We start from the raw sequence: 11,009 nt of genomic DNA, 5'->3' as shown, positions 1-11,009 counted from the left end.
GAGAACATCTATTAGGTCAGTGCTAAGGGAAAATGTAGTGTTGGAGCCCCATATAGAATTCTTACTGGGGCACTGCCTAGTGGAGCTGTGGGAATAACAGACCCACCAGCAGCTTGCACCTTGCAACTGGAAAAGCTGCAGGTACTCAGCTTCAACCCATGCGAGCAGCCACAGGGGCTATACTCTGCAAAGCCACAAGGGCAGAGCTGCCCAAGGCCTTGGGACCCGACTCCTTGCACCACTGCCTTGGATGCAAGATGTGGAGTCAAAGGAGATTATTTTGGAACTTTAAGATTTAACGACTGCCCCACTGGGTTTCAGACTTGCATGGGGCTTATTGCCCCTTTCCTTTTGGCCAGTTTCTTTCTTTTGGAATGGTAATGTTTTACTCAATGCATGCACTACTATTTGTGTCTTAGGTGTAAATAACTCATTATAACTTAGGAGTAAATACAGGCTTACAAGGGGAAGGAACTTGCCTTGAGTCTCTGATGGTGAGACTTTGGACTTGGGACTTGAGACTTTTGAGTTGTGGCTGGAACAAGTTAAGACTTTGGGGAACTATTGAGAAGGGATGATTTAATTTTTTTATTTTATGTTTTTTTTTTTTTTTGAGATGGAGTCTCTGTCACCTAGGCTGGAGTGCGGTGGCATGATCTCGGCTCACTGCAAGCTCCACCTCCTGGGTTCACACCATTCTCCTTCCTCAGCCTCCCAAATAGCTGTGACTACAGGCACCCACCACCACGCCCAGCAAATATTTTGTATTTTTAGTAGAGACGGGGTTTCACCGTGTTAGCCAGGATGGTCTCGATCTCCTGACCTCGTGATCCGCCTGCCTGGGCCTCCCAAAGTGCTGGGATTACAGCTGTGAGCCACCACCCCCAGCCGGGATGATTAAATTTTATAATGAAAGAAGGACATGAAATGTGAGGGGCCAGGGGCAGAATGATATAGTTTGGATGTGTATCCCCTCCAAATCTTAACGATGAAATGTAATCTCCATTGTTGGAGGTGGGACCTGGTGAGAGGTGCTTTGGTCATGGGGGTGGATCCCTCATGGATGTCTTGGGGCTGTCCTCATGATAGTGAGTGAGTTCTTGTGAGATCTGGTTGTGTGAAAGTGTGTGGCACTTTGCCTCTCTCTCTTGCTCTTGCTCTCACCAAGTGGTCTACCACTTCCCTTCCCTTCTGCCATGGTTGTAGCTTCCTGAGGCCCTCACCAGAAGTAGATGCCAGAACCACGCTTTCTGTACAGCCTGCAGCCTGCAGAACGGTGAGCCAAATAACCCCCCTTTATAAATTACCCAGTCTCAGGTACTCTTTTATAGTAACACAAGAATAGACCAATACACAACAGAAAACAGATCAGTGGTTGCAAGGGCTGGGAGTGGGGTGAACAGTTGATTAAAAAAGGGAAATTGGCCGGGCACGGTGGCTCACGCCTGTCATCCCAGTACTTTGCGAGGCTGAGGCGGGCAGATCACCTGAGGTCAGGAGTTCAAAACCAGCCTGGCCAACATGGTGAAACCCCATTTTTACTAAAAATATGAAAAATTAGCCAGGCGTTGTGGCGGGTGCCTGTAATCCCAGCTACTCAATAGGCTGAGGCAGGAGAATTGCTTGAACCTGGGAGGCGGAGGTTGCAGTGAGCCAAGATCAAGCCATTGCACTCCAGCCTGGGCAACAAGAGTGAAACTCCGTCTCAAAAAAAAAAGGAATTGGGGAGGCGCCCCCAACCCTAAGGCTATGGACTGGTATTGGTCCATGGCTTATTAGGAACTGGGCCGGCTGCACAGCAGAAGGTGAACTGCAAGCAAGAAAGTGAAGGTTCATCTGTATTTATAGCGGTGCCCCATCACTCACATTACTGCCTGAGCTCTGCCTCCTGTCAGATCAGCGGTGGTATTAGATTCTCAAAGAATTGTGAACTGCCCATGCTAGGGATCTAGGTTGCACACTCCTTACGAGAATCTAATTCCTGATGATCTGTCACTGTCACCCATCACTCCTAGACAGGACTGTCTAGTTGCAGGAAAACAAGCTCAGGGCTCCCACTGATTCTACATTATGGTAAGTTGTATAATTACTTCATTATATATAACAATGTAATAATAATAGAAATAAAGTGCACAATAAATGTAATGCACTTGAATCATCTGAAACCATCCCCCAACTCCTGGTTTGTGGAAAAATTATCTTCCACAAACTGGTTCCTGGTGCCAAAAAAGTTGGGGACTGCTGAATTAGGGATTTTGAAGTTGTAGTCTAAAGAATGTTTTATGCCTTCGTTGTGGTGGTGGTTACATGATTGAATGCATGTGCCAAAACTCCAGGACTTTCCACTAAAAAGGGTGAATTTAACTATATGTAAGTCATACTCCAATAAAATAATATTGGTTTTCAAAGACATATGAGGAGCTATAGTGATAAGGAAATACAATGACATATGCAAGATACTGGGATTAGGTTTTGTTTTTCAAGAAAAATAGAGTTGATTTGTCCTGAAATGTGTTTGTTCCAGAATATAATGGCTTAGTGAGTATGTACAACAGGATACAGAGGATTTGAAGGCAATGAAATTTATTCATTTGGGTTCATAACACCAGAGTCTGAAAAGAAGGTACAAAATGTGTTAACATTTTGGCAAAGTTTGCTGGATTTGATGGACTTTTTCACACAATTATGTCCAAAAAATAAAGAAAACTCATGAAACCTTTTTTTGCTAACGGTTATTTTAATTCATAACTTGAATTAGGCTTTCTCTCTGTTAAAATTATGAATTGTGTTTACAGCTCTTCTCACCTAGATAGTAGGGTCTGTGTCTCACTAAAATAATTTTCTGGTCTTTATCTTGACTTTATCACATTTTTGATTATTTAAAAATAACAACAAAGAACAAAAGATCTTCACTGTAACAATCCCAGGTTTCTTACAGTCGTGTTGCCTTTAAAAGGTTTTATAATATTTTATTGTCACTTTGATGAAATACACACAACCAAATAGATTTCCTCAGGCATTCAAGATTCTCTGTTAATCAAGTGACCAAATCTGCTTTGATAACTCTTGATTTTGCCCACGTTTGGATCCTAAATTAAGAAAAATAAAACAACTTTTTCAGAATATTTTGTACACCTAAAACACTATTTTAGATTTCAAGAGGCCCCTTGAATATCATAAAGATTTGCTGCTTCACCTTATAAAAACACATGCCAAGGCTGAGGCAGGAGAATGGCGTGAACCCGGGAGGCGGAGCTTGCAGTGAGCTGAGATTGGGCCACTGCACTCCAGCCTGGGTGACAGAGCGAGACTCTGTCTCAAAAAAAAAAAAAAAAAAAAAACACACATGCCAGAAACTAGTTTTTTTCTTTTGTTTTTCTTCATATCTCCAAATTAACTATTACTATAAAAGCTTCATGGGAAAAATTGTCAAAGCCAAAGAGATGTTCGGCTTTTCCTAGGTTAGGCTTCTGTAGTTGAAATGTTACTAATTTAAATATTTTAGAAATTGTACACGTTCAAGAAATGCCTCTGGAGACTGGTTATTACCGTACTATCCACAGGTTAGGATAGTGAGTTCTTACCCTCAGGGGGAACAGTGATCAAACCCTGATGAAGTAGTCATGCACTCTACTCCAATAGAAAATTTTCTTCCCCATTCTGATATTATTGATTATTTTACAAATGAACCACAGACATTCAGTTTCAAATAAAATAGCTTTCTGGTTTCTTCTGATGTTTACCTGAAAGTCCTACAGGCTAGAATTCATCTTCAACAGGAAGGTCAGCCTCAGATCCTCTTGGAAAAGGATAGCACTATAGGATAGGAAAAGTATTATCTTTTTCTCACCAATATCAGTGTTCGTGGCTGACACTCCTATAGCAAAAGACAGATTAATAAGAGAAAAGCATGACAAATTTATTTAATATGTCTTACGTGACCTGGGAGCCTTCAGAAATAAAGACCTATGGACCCAGTGAAAACCATATTTTTTATGTTAAGGATGATGGAAGAAGCAGATAACTATGGAGAAACATGACTAGACAAAAAGGTGTATGATTTAATGGTAATAAACTTGGTGGCAGGGGGAAGGGAACTTAGCAAGGCCTGGTTGTTCAGATTCTTTTCTGTGTCACTTTATGACATGCTATTCTTCCTGAGAATAGAGTGAGACTCCTCAGGAATAAAGTTCTTAGGACTTACTTTCAGGGGAGGTAGGTCAGAGAATTCTTTCCATGGCCTCAGGGGAGAAAAGTGGGAGAAGGTCAGAGTGATCTTTCCTTCAGTGTACAATACTCAGTATACCAAAGTCCCATATTTTAGGGTAATGTTTTCTATAATCCTATCAGTACCAACTACCCTAAACGATTGCTGTGTCTAAGAATAAAGTCTTTGCGTACAGGCTTCTGAGCTGACAGAGCTTCAACAACTTTCAAATTGCATCAGTAGACAGAGTCAGCATTTCAATAATTCTTTTTAGTCTATGTCATGAAATTAGATGGCTCCCCCAAGCCCAGCAGAATGAGAACTAATTATGTAGGACTGAATTGATTGATGAGGGAAAGTTAATTCTGGTTATTTGTTGGTGTCTTAGTCCATTTGTATTGCAATAAAGAGATTTCTGAGGCTGGGTAGTTTATAAAGAAAAGAGGTTTATTTGACCCACAGTTCTGCAGGCTATACAAGAAGCATGGTGCCAGCATGTGCTTCTGGCGAGGACTCCAGGACGTATCCGATGAAGGCAGGAGATGGAGGGGAGCTGGCATCACATGGTGAGAGGAAGGAAGCAAGAGAGAGAGGGGAAGAGGTGCCAGGCTCTTTGTTGAATTCAGCTCTTGAGGGAGCTAATAGAGTGAGAACTCAGTCATTACCTGGAGGGTGGAACTAACCCATTTATGAGAGATCTACCCTCAGGACCAAAACACCACCTTCAACACTGGGAATCTAATTTCAACATGAGATTTGAAGGGGACAACTATCCAAACTATATCGCTTGGAATATTGTTAATCTTTTTTAATGCTCTATATTTTTATGGACATAGAAAATATGAGAAGCCTTCTCCCTTTCTTCTCTAACCCTCAATTTAGTAGCTTCTGCTTTTAAACTGTAGTGAAGCTTTTAATGGTACCTGATTCTCACCAGATCCTCCAGAATTCAGAAATAATTATTACTATCTCCTTATTTTTTATGGCAATATAGTTTTTCATGGGTTCATAAGAAGCTGTCCTCTTTTTTTAACCAAAATATAATTGGACAAGTCCATTATGCAATTAAGGCCATACCTGAAATGTCATATTTGAGAAGATTTCTCATTTAATACCTAAGTATGACAAGCCCACTATTCAAGAAGACTACTGTGCAGGTTAATTTTTGTGGCAACGTGACTGTCCCAGGCAGTACCCAGATTAAACATTATTTCTAAATGTGTCTGGGAAGGTATTTCCTGAAGAGATTAGCATTTGGATCTGTGGACACATTAAACTAGATGTCCCTCCCCAGTGTGGATAGATACCATGCAGTCTTTTGAGGGCCTAAATAGAATAAAATGTGGAGGAAGAAGGAATTTGCCCCTTATGCTCCTGCCTGCCTGCTTGAACTTGGACATTGGTATTCTTCTGCCTGCTGGGATTTATACCATCAGCTCCCCTAGTTCTCAGGGCTTTGAGCTCATCTTGAATTAGACTACCATGTTTTCCTTGGTTTCTAGCTTGCAGATGGCAAATGGTGGGCTTTCTCAGCCTCCTTAATCATGTGAGCCAATTCCTCATAATATATCCTATTGGTTCTGTTTTTCTAGAGAACCCTGACAAATACAATTACTGACCATTTATGTGGAGCTAATGCCTACAAATTCCTCCTAAGGAAACTAGCTTGGTGTCTGGATTGCACCATTCCAGTGTCACAGTTGGTAGAGAAGCTCACCCCCTTCTAGGCCAGAGACCTTTGCAAATTGGGGGGACCTTAAGAAAAGGAGAATTCATTCCTCAATATAGGTACATACACCACCAAGTAAAATCTGGTGGAGAATGTCTTGTGCTTGGTTTCCTAGTCTTAGGATAGAAGAGCAAATAATACAGGCTTTCAAAAGTCCAGTCCAAGATTCTTTATGAAAATGTCCACACAGAACTTGCTCAATGTTATAGGACTGTCAATTTTCAGAGCAAAATTAATGAGGCATCCATGGTTAATAAACATTTTTTTACACGTATCTACATAATCAGGACAAGCATACTGATACCAGACTTTATGGCAGGTTATTTATGATTCCAGAAGTGTGGTAAAGAAACTAGTGAAATATCCAAAGTTTTGAAATAGGCAAAAGGGGGATGACAGGCTTTTTTACTGTCTTTCAGAAACATAGGCACATTCCAAGTTTAGAGAGCTTTATCTTGTTAACTCACTGTTTAAAATTGATTAAATCTCCCAGCTTTAGTGAGTTACATAACTTTTATAGATTTTTGTCCAGTAGAGATGTAAATAATTTCTGTCCAATGGAATATATAACTCTAGAGTTTACAGTTTATTGCTCTACTGGACATTAAAGGGTTGTGTATCTAGCCCAGAAGTTTTATCCTAACAGTCCTTCATTAAGTTGCCTATAAATACAAGGTTCCATAAATGCCCTTTGAACCAGTTGTAACATCTTACTGGTGCCCTCAGCAATTAGTGAATAGAAAAAAAATCATTGACAAGTGTTTACTTTTATATTTGCATGAATTGTGACTTAACATTTTTGAAAATTATACTTTAATATAAATAAATATTTACCTTTTATTTTCATTAATCTCAGAAATAGAGTAAGGGATCTCAATGTGATCAGTGATATATAACTGAATTAATGCAATTGTAGAAAAAAGTAAACAAACTTAAACCAGTTAGCTTTTACAACACTCATTGCATGGATTTGGCTATGTTTTCATGAAATGTATTAAAAAATAATTCACAGGCCGGGTGCGGTGGCTCACGCTTGTAATCCCAGCACTTTGGGAGGCCGAGGCGGGCGGATCACGAGGTCAGGAGATCGAGACCACGGTGAAACCCCGTCTCTACTAAAAATACAAAAAAAATTAGCCGGGCGTGGTGGCGGGCGCCTGTAGTCCCAGCTACTCGGAGAGGCTGAGGCAGGAGAATGGCGTGAACCCGGGAGGCAGAGCTTGCAGTGAGCCGAGATGGTGCCACTGCACTCCAGCCTGGGCGACAGAGCGAGACTCCGTCTCAAAAATAAATAAATAAATAAATAAAAATAATAATAATTCACAGACCAACTAGAGATCTGGGCCTCAAAATGAGATCTTTGATGTGGTTTGATATTTAGTCTTCTTTCAGCTTGATATGGCTTGATTCTGCAATATGCACACTCTTGTTTCAATTAGAGAGATGAAAATGGTTTTGTGAAAGGAAAACAAATCTCAGGACCCCCAAATCACTAAGCCAAGGGAAATTTTGTCTGGCTGTATTCTTTTCTTTTTTTTTTTTGAGACAGAGTCTTGCTCTGTCGCCCAAGCTGGAGTGCAACAGTGCGATCTCAACTTACTGCAACCTTTGCCTCCCATTTCAAGAAATTCTCCTGCCTCAGCCTCCAGAGTAGTTGGGACTACAGGCACGTGCCACCACCCCCAGCTAATTTTTGTATTTTTTAGTAGAGACAGGGTTTCACTATGTTGGCCAGGCTGGTCTTGAACTTCTGGCCTCAAGTAATCTACCCGCCTCAGCCTCCCAAAATACTGGGATTACAGGCATGAACCACTGTGCCCAGCCAACAAACTCAATTCTAAACTAGCAGAATATGAAGAACCAGGGGTCCTATCAGAAAGCCTGGGAACACAATGATTCTGGGCTTTCAGGGGGTAGTGATTCTTTGTGTTGATGCTCATTTAACAGATATGTTTAGGATTTACAGTGGTTCTTTTGAAATGAAACTGAACCCAAAATATCTGAGACAGGTCTCAACCAATTTAGAAAGTTTATTTTGCCAAAGTTAAGGACACATCCATGACATAGCCTGGAGGTCCTGATGACATGTGCCCAAGGTTGTTGGGGTACAGTTTGCTTGTATACATTATAGGGAGACATGAGACATCAATAAATATGTGTAAGATGTATATTGGTTCGGTATGGTAAGGTGAGACAACTCGAATTGGGGGCTTCCAGGTCATAGGTAGATGAGAGACAAAAGGTTGCATTCTTTTGAATCCTTGATCAGCCTTTCACTGAATGCACACCATTTAGTCTGGCTCAGTGAATCTGCATTTTTACATAAACAATAGGACAGAGGAAGCAATCAGATACGCACTTGTCTCAGCTGAGCAGAGGGATGACTTTCTGTCCTGCTCCTGTGAAGATAAGCTATTAGTTTACATTGCCAGGATGAGATTCAACAGAGATGTTTTAGGGTAAATATCTTGAGGGTCCCAAGGAATTTCCTTGTGGACAAATTGTGAGGGAGGTATGTAGCTCTTCTATGCTTTTAGTTATCTTATTTAGGAATTAAAACGGGAGTCAGGTTTGCCTGATGTAGTTCCCACCTTGACTTTCCCTTGGCTTAGTGATTTGGGGGTCCTGAGATTTGTTTTCCTTTCACAAAACCGTTTTCATCTCTAGCTGAAACAAGTGAATTGGACTTAAGCAAAAACTAAGCCAAGGCAAAGAAATGGACCCAAGTGGAAGCTAAGCCAACAAAACAGCATGTCCAATGAGGTAAGACAAACTCAATTCACTCATATTTTTTCTGGGCCAGAGCCTCTATCATGGCCTACCATGATTCCATCATTTGTGACCAGCCAAATGCCAACAAGTCTAGGAAAGCTCAACATGTAACTTGGTTTATTAGAGTGAGGCAGTTAAGGCAAAGTGAGGAAGAGGTAGATGGAATTGCAGCTGAACCCAAATTCTCCTCTAGCTTGAAAAAAAATATGACAAAGTCACCTCATTCATGACTTGTTCCATTCTTAATACAGAACAATAAAGTGGCAGCTTGACTCTATTGATTCAAGAGTTCTTGAGACCTTAAAGAAACTTCCAGTTAAAATCCAGTGCACTTTTTGGAAGCAAACAAAATTGTATTTAAATACTTAAAAGTAGGCATAGCTGGGTTGGGAGTAGACTGCTAGAGTCACCCAGGCAGTAGGGGATAGTGACTTGGACTAGGCTTGTAGCAGTGAGCATATTGAATAATGTCAGAGTCAATACATATTGGAGTCAATATATATTTTACAGGCTGGGTGTCGTGGCTCATGCCTGTAAATCCCAGCACTTTGGGAGGCCTAGGTGGGAAGATTGCTTGAGCCCAGGAGTTTGAGCAGCCTGGGCAACAGGGCAAGACCCTATCTCTTCAAAAATATATAATAATTAGGCAGGTGTAGGCCAGGCACAGTGGCTTATGCCTGTAATCCCAGCACCTTGGGAGGCCGAGGCGGGTGGATCACGAGGTCAGGAGATCGAAACCATCCTGGCTAACACAATGAAACCCCGTCTCTACTAAGTACACAAAAAACTAGGCAGGCATGGGGGGGGTGCCTGTAGTCCCAGCTACTCGGGAGGCTGAGGCAGGAGAATGGCGTGAACCCAGTGGGCGGAGCTTGCAGTGAGCCGAGATCGGGCCACTGCACTCCACCCTCGGCGACAGAGCGAGACTCCGTCTCAAAAAAAATAAATAAATAATTAGGCAGGCGTGATGACACACACCTGTAGTCCTAGCTATTGAGGAGGATCACTTGAGCCTGGTAGTTAAAGGCTGCAGTGAGCTACGATCACACCATTGCACTCCAGCCTAGACAACAGAGTGAGACCCTGTCTGAAAAAAGAAAAAAATACAGAGCAGAAATAACTTCTTGATTAATTTGAAATGGGGTGTGAAATAGGAGATGACACCTAGGTTTGTGGCCTGAGTAACAGGGTAAATGGTGGTGCTCTTTATGGACAAGAGTTGGAAAGGAGAGCAATATGCATAGAGAGGAAGCCAGTCATTCTGTCTGGGGATGTGTTACATTTGAAAAACCTTTGAGGCATTCATGTTTTTACATTAGGACACCTGAAGCTCAAAGGCAAGTTCAAGGAGGGGAAAGAAATTTGAGAGTTGTTAGTTCATTGGAAGTTGTAGGACCAAACATATGATGTGAGAAAAGAGTATTGATGGGGAAGAGAAGGGCATGAGAATAGAACCTTGGGTTTACCTACTTTTAGGAGTCTAGGGAAGGAAGGGAACCTAGCAAAGGAACAAATAAGAGTAAACCAGGAAAACGTGGTGTCCCAAAGTCTAGAGAAGAAAATATTTCAAGGGAATGTTAAATGCCACTGACGGATAAAGTGATGTGATGAAGACAAAAACAAAACAAAAAAACAAAAACAAAAACCACTGGCTTTGGCCTGACATAGGTCATCATTGACATTGACAGGAATTCTAACAAAGTAAAGGTCGGGGGAAAGCCTGGTTTTTACACAGTGTCTAATAACATGGGTTTTGGATTTAGCCAGTTGACAATAACAGCTACCCCCTTAATTATGACTCAGAATCTACCAGGTGTTTTAGGAAAACTGTCTCATCTAACCATCCAAACAACTCTATGAAGTAAGTAGAGGCAGTGCCATTTTACCCATTTTATAGATAAATTGAACTTAAAGCATTGAAACAAATTGCCTAGTGTCATACCCTATCAGCGGCAGAACCAGGATTTAAACAGAAGCTATTTGATTTAAGAGCCATACCTTAATCATTTTGAAAGAGTGTTTCTGTAGTTAGTTTAAAGCCTTACCATCCTATTATCTAGCTGTGTGATTCTAGGTAAGTAACTCAGTGTCTCTGAGACTTAGCATATACATTTTTCATAAAATGGAGACTCTGTGTAGAGTATCAACTGACTTATTGTCTGCAAAGACCTTAGGCACACAGCTTGACACACAGTAAGCGCTCATTCATTATCTAGTACAACCTAATCATTTTACAGATAAGGAATCTAGGTCCCAGAGAACCCAGGGAATTTGTCACAGGCATACAGGGTGTCAAAGGGA

This window comes from Hylobates moloch, unplaced genomic scaffold (assembly GCF_009828535.3).
Source record: "Hylobates moloch isolate HMO894 unplaced genomic scaffold, HMol_V3 SCAFFOLD_1, whole genome shotgun sequence".
Classification (NCBI taxonomy): domain Eukaryota; kingdom Metazoa; phylum Chordata; class Mammalia; order Primates; family Hylobatidae; genus Hylobates; species Hylobates moloch.
This window is presented reverse-complemented; position numbering follows the sequence as displayed.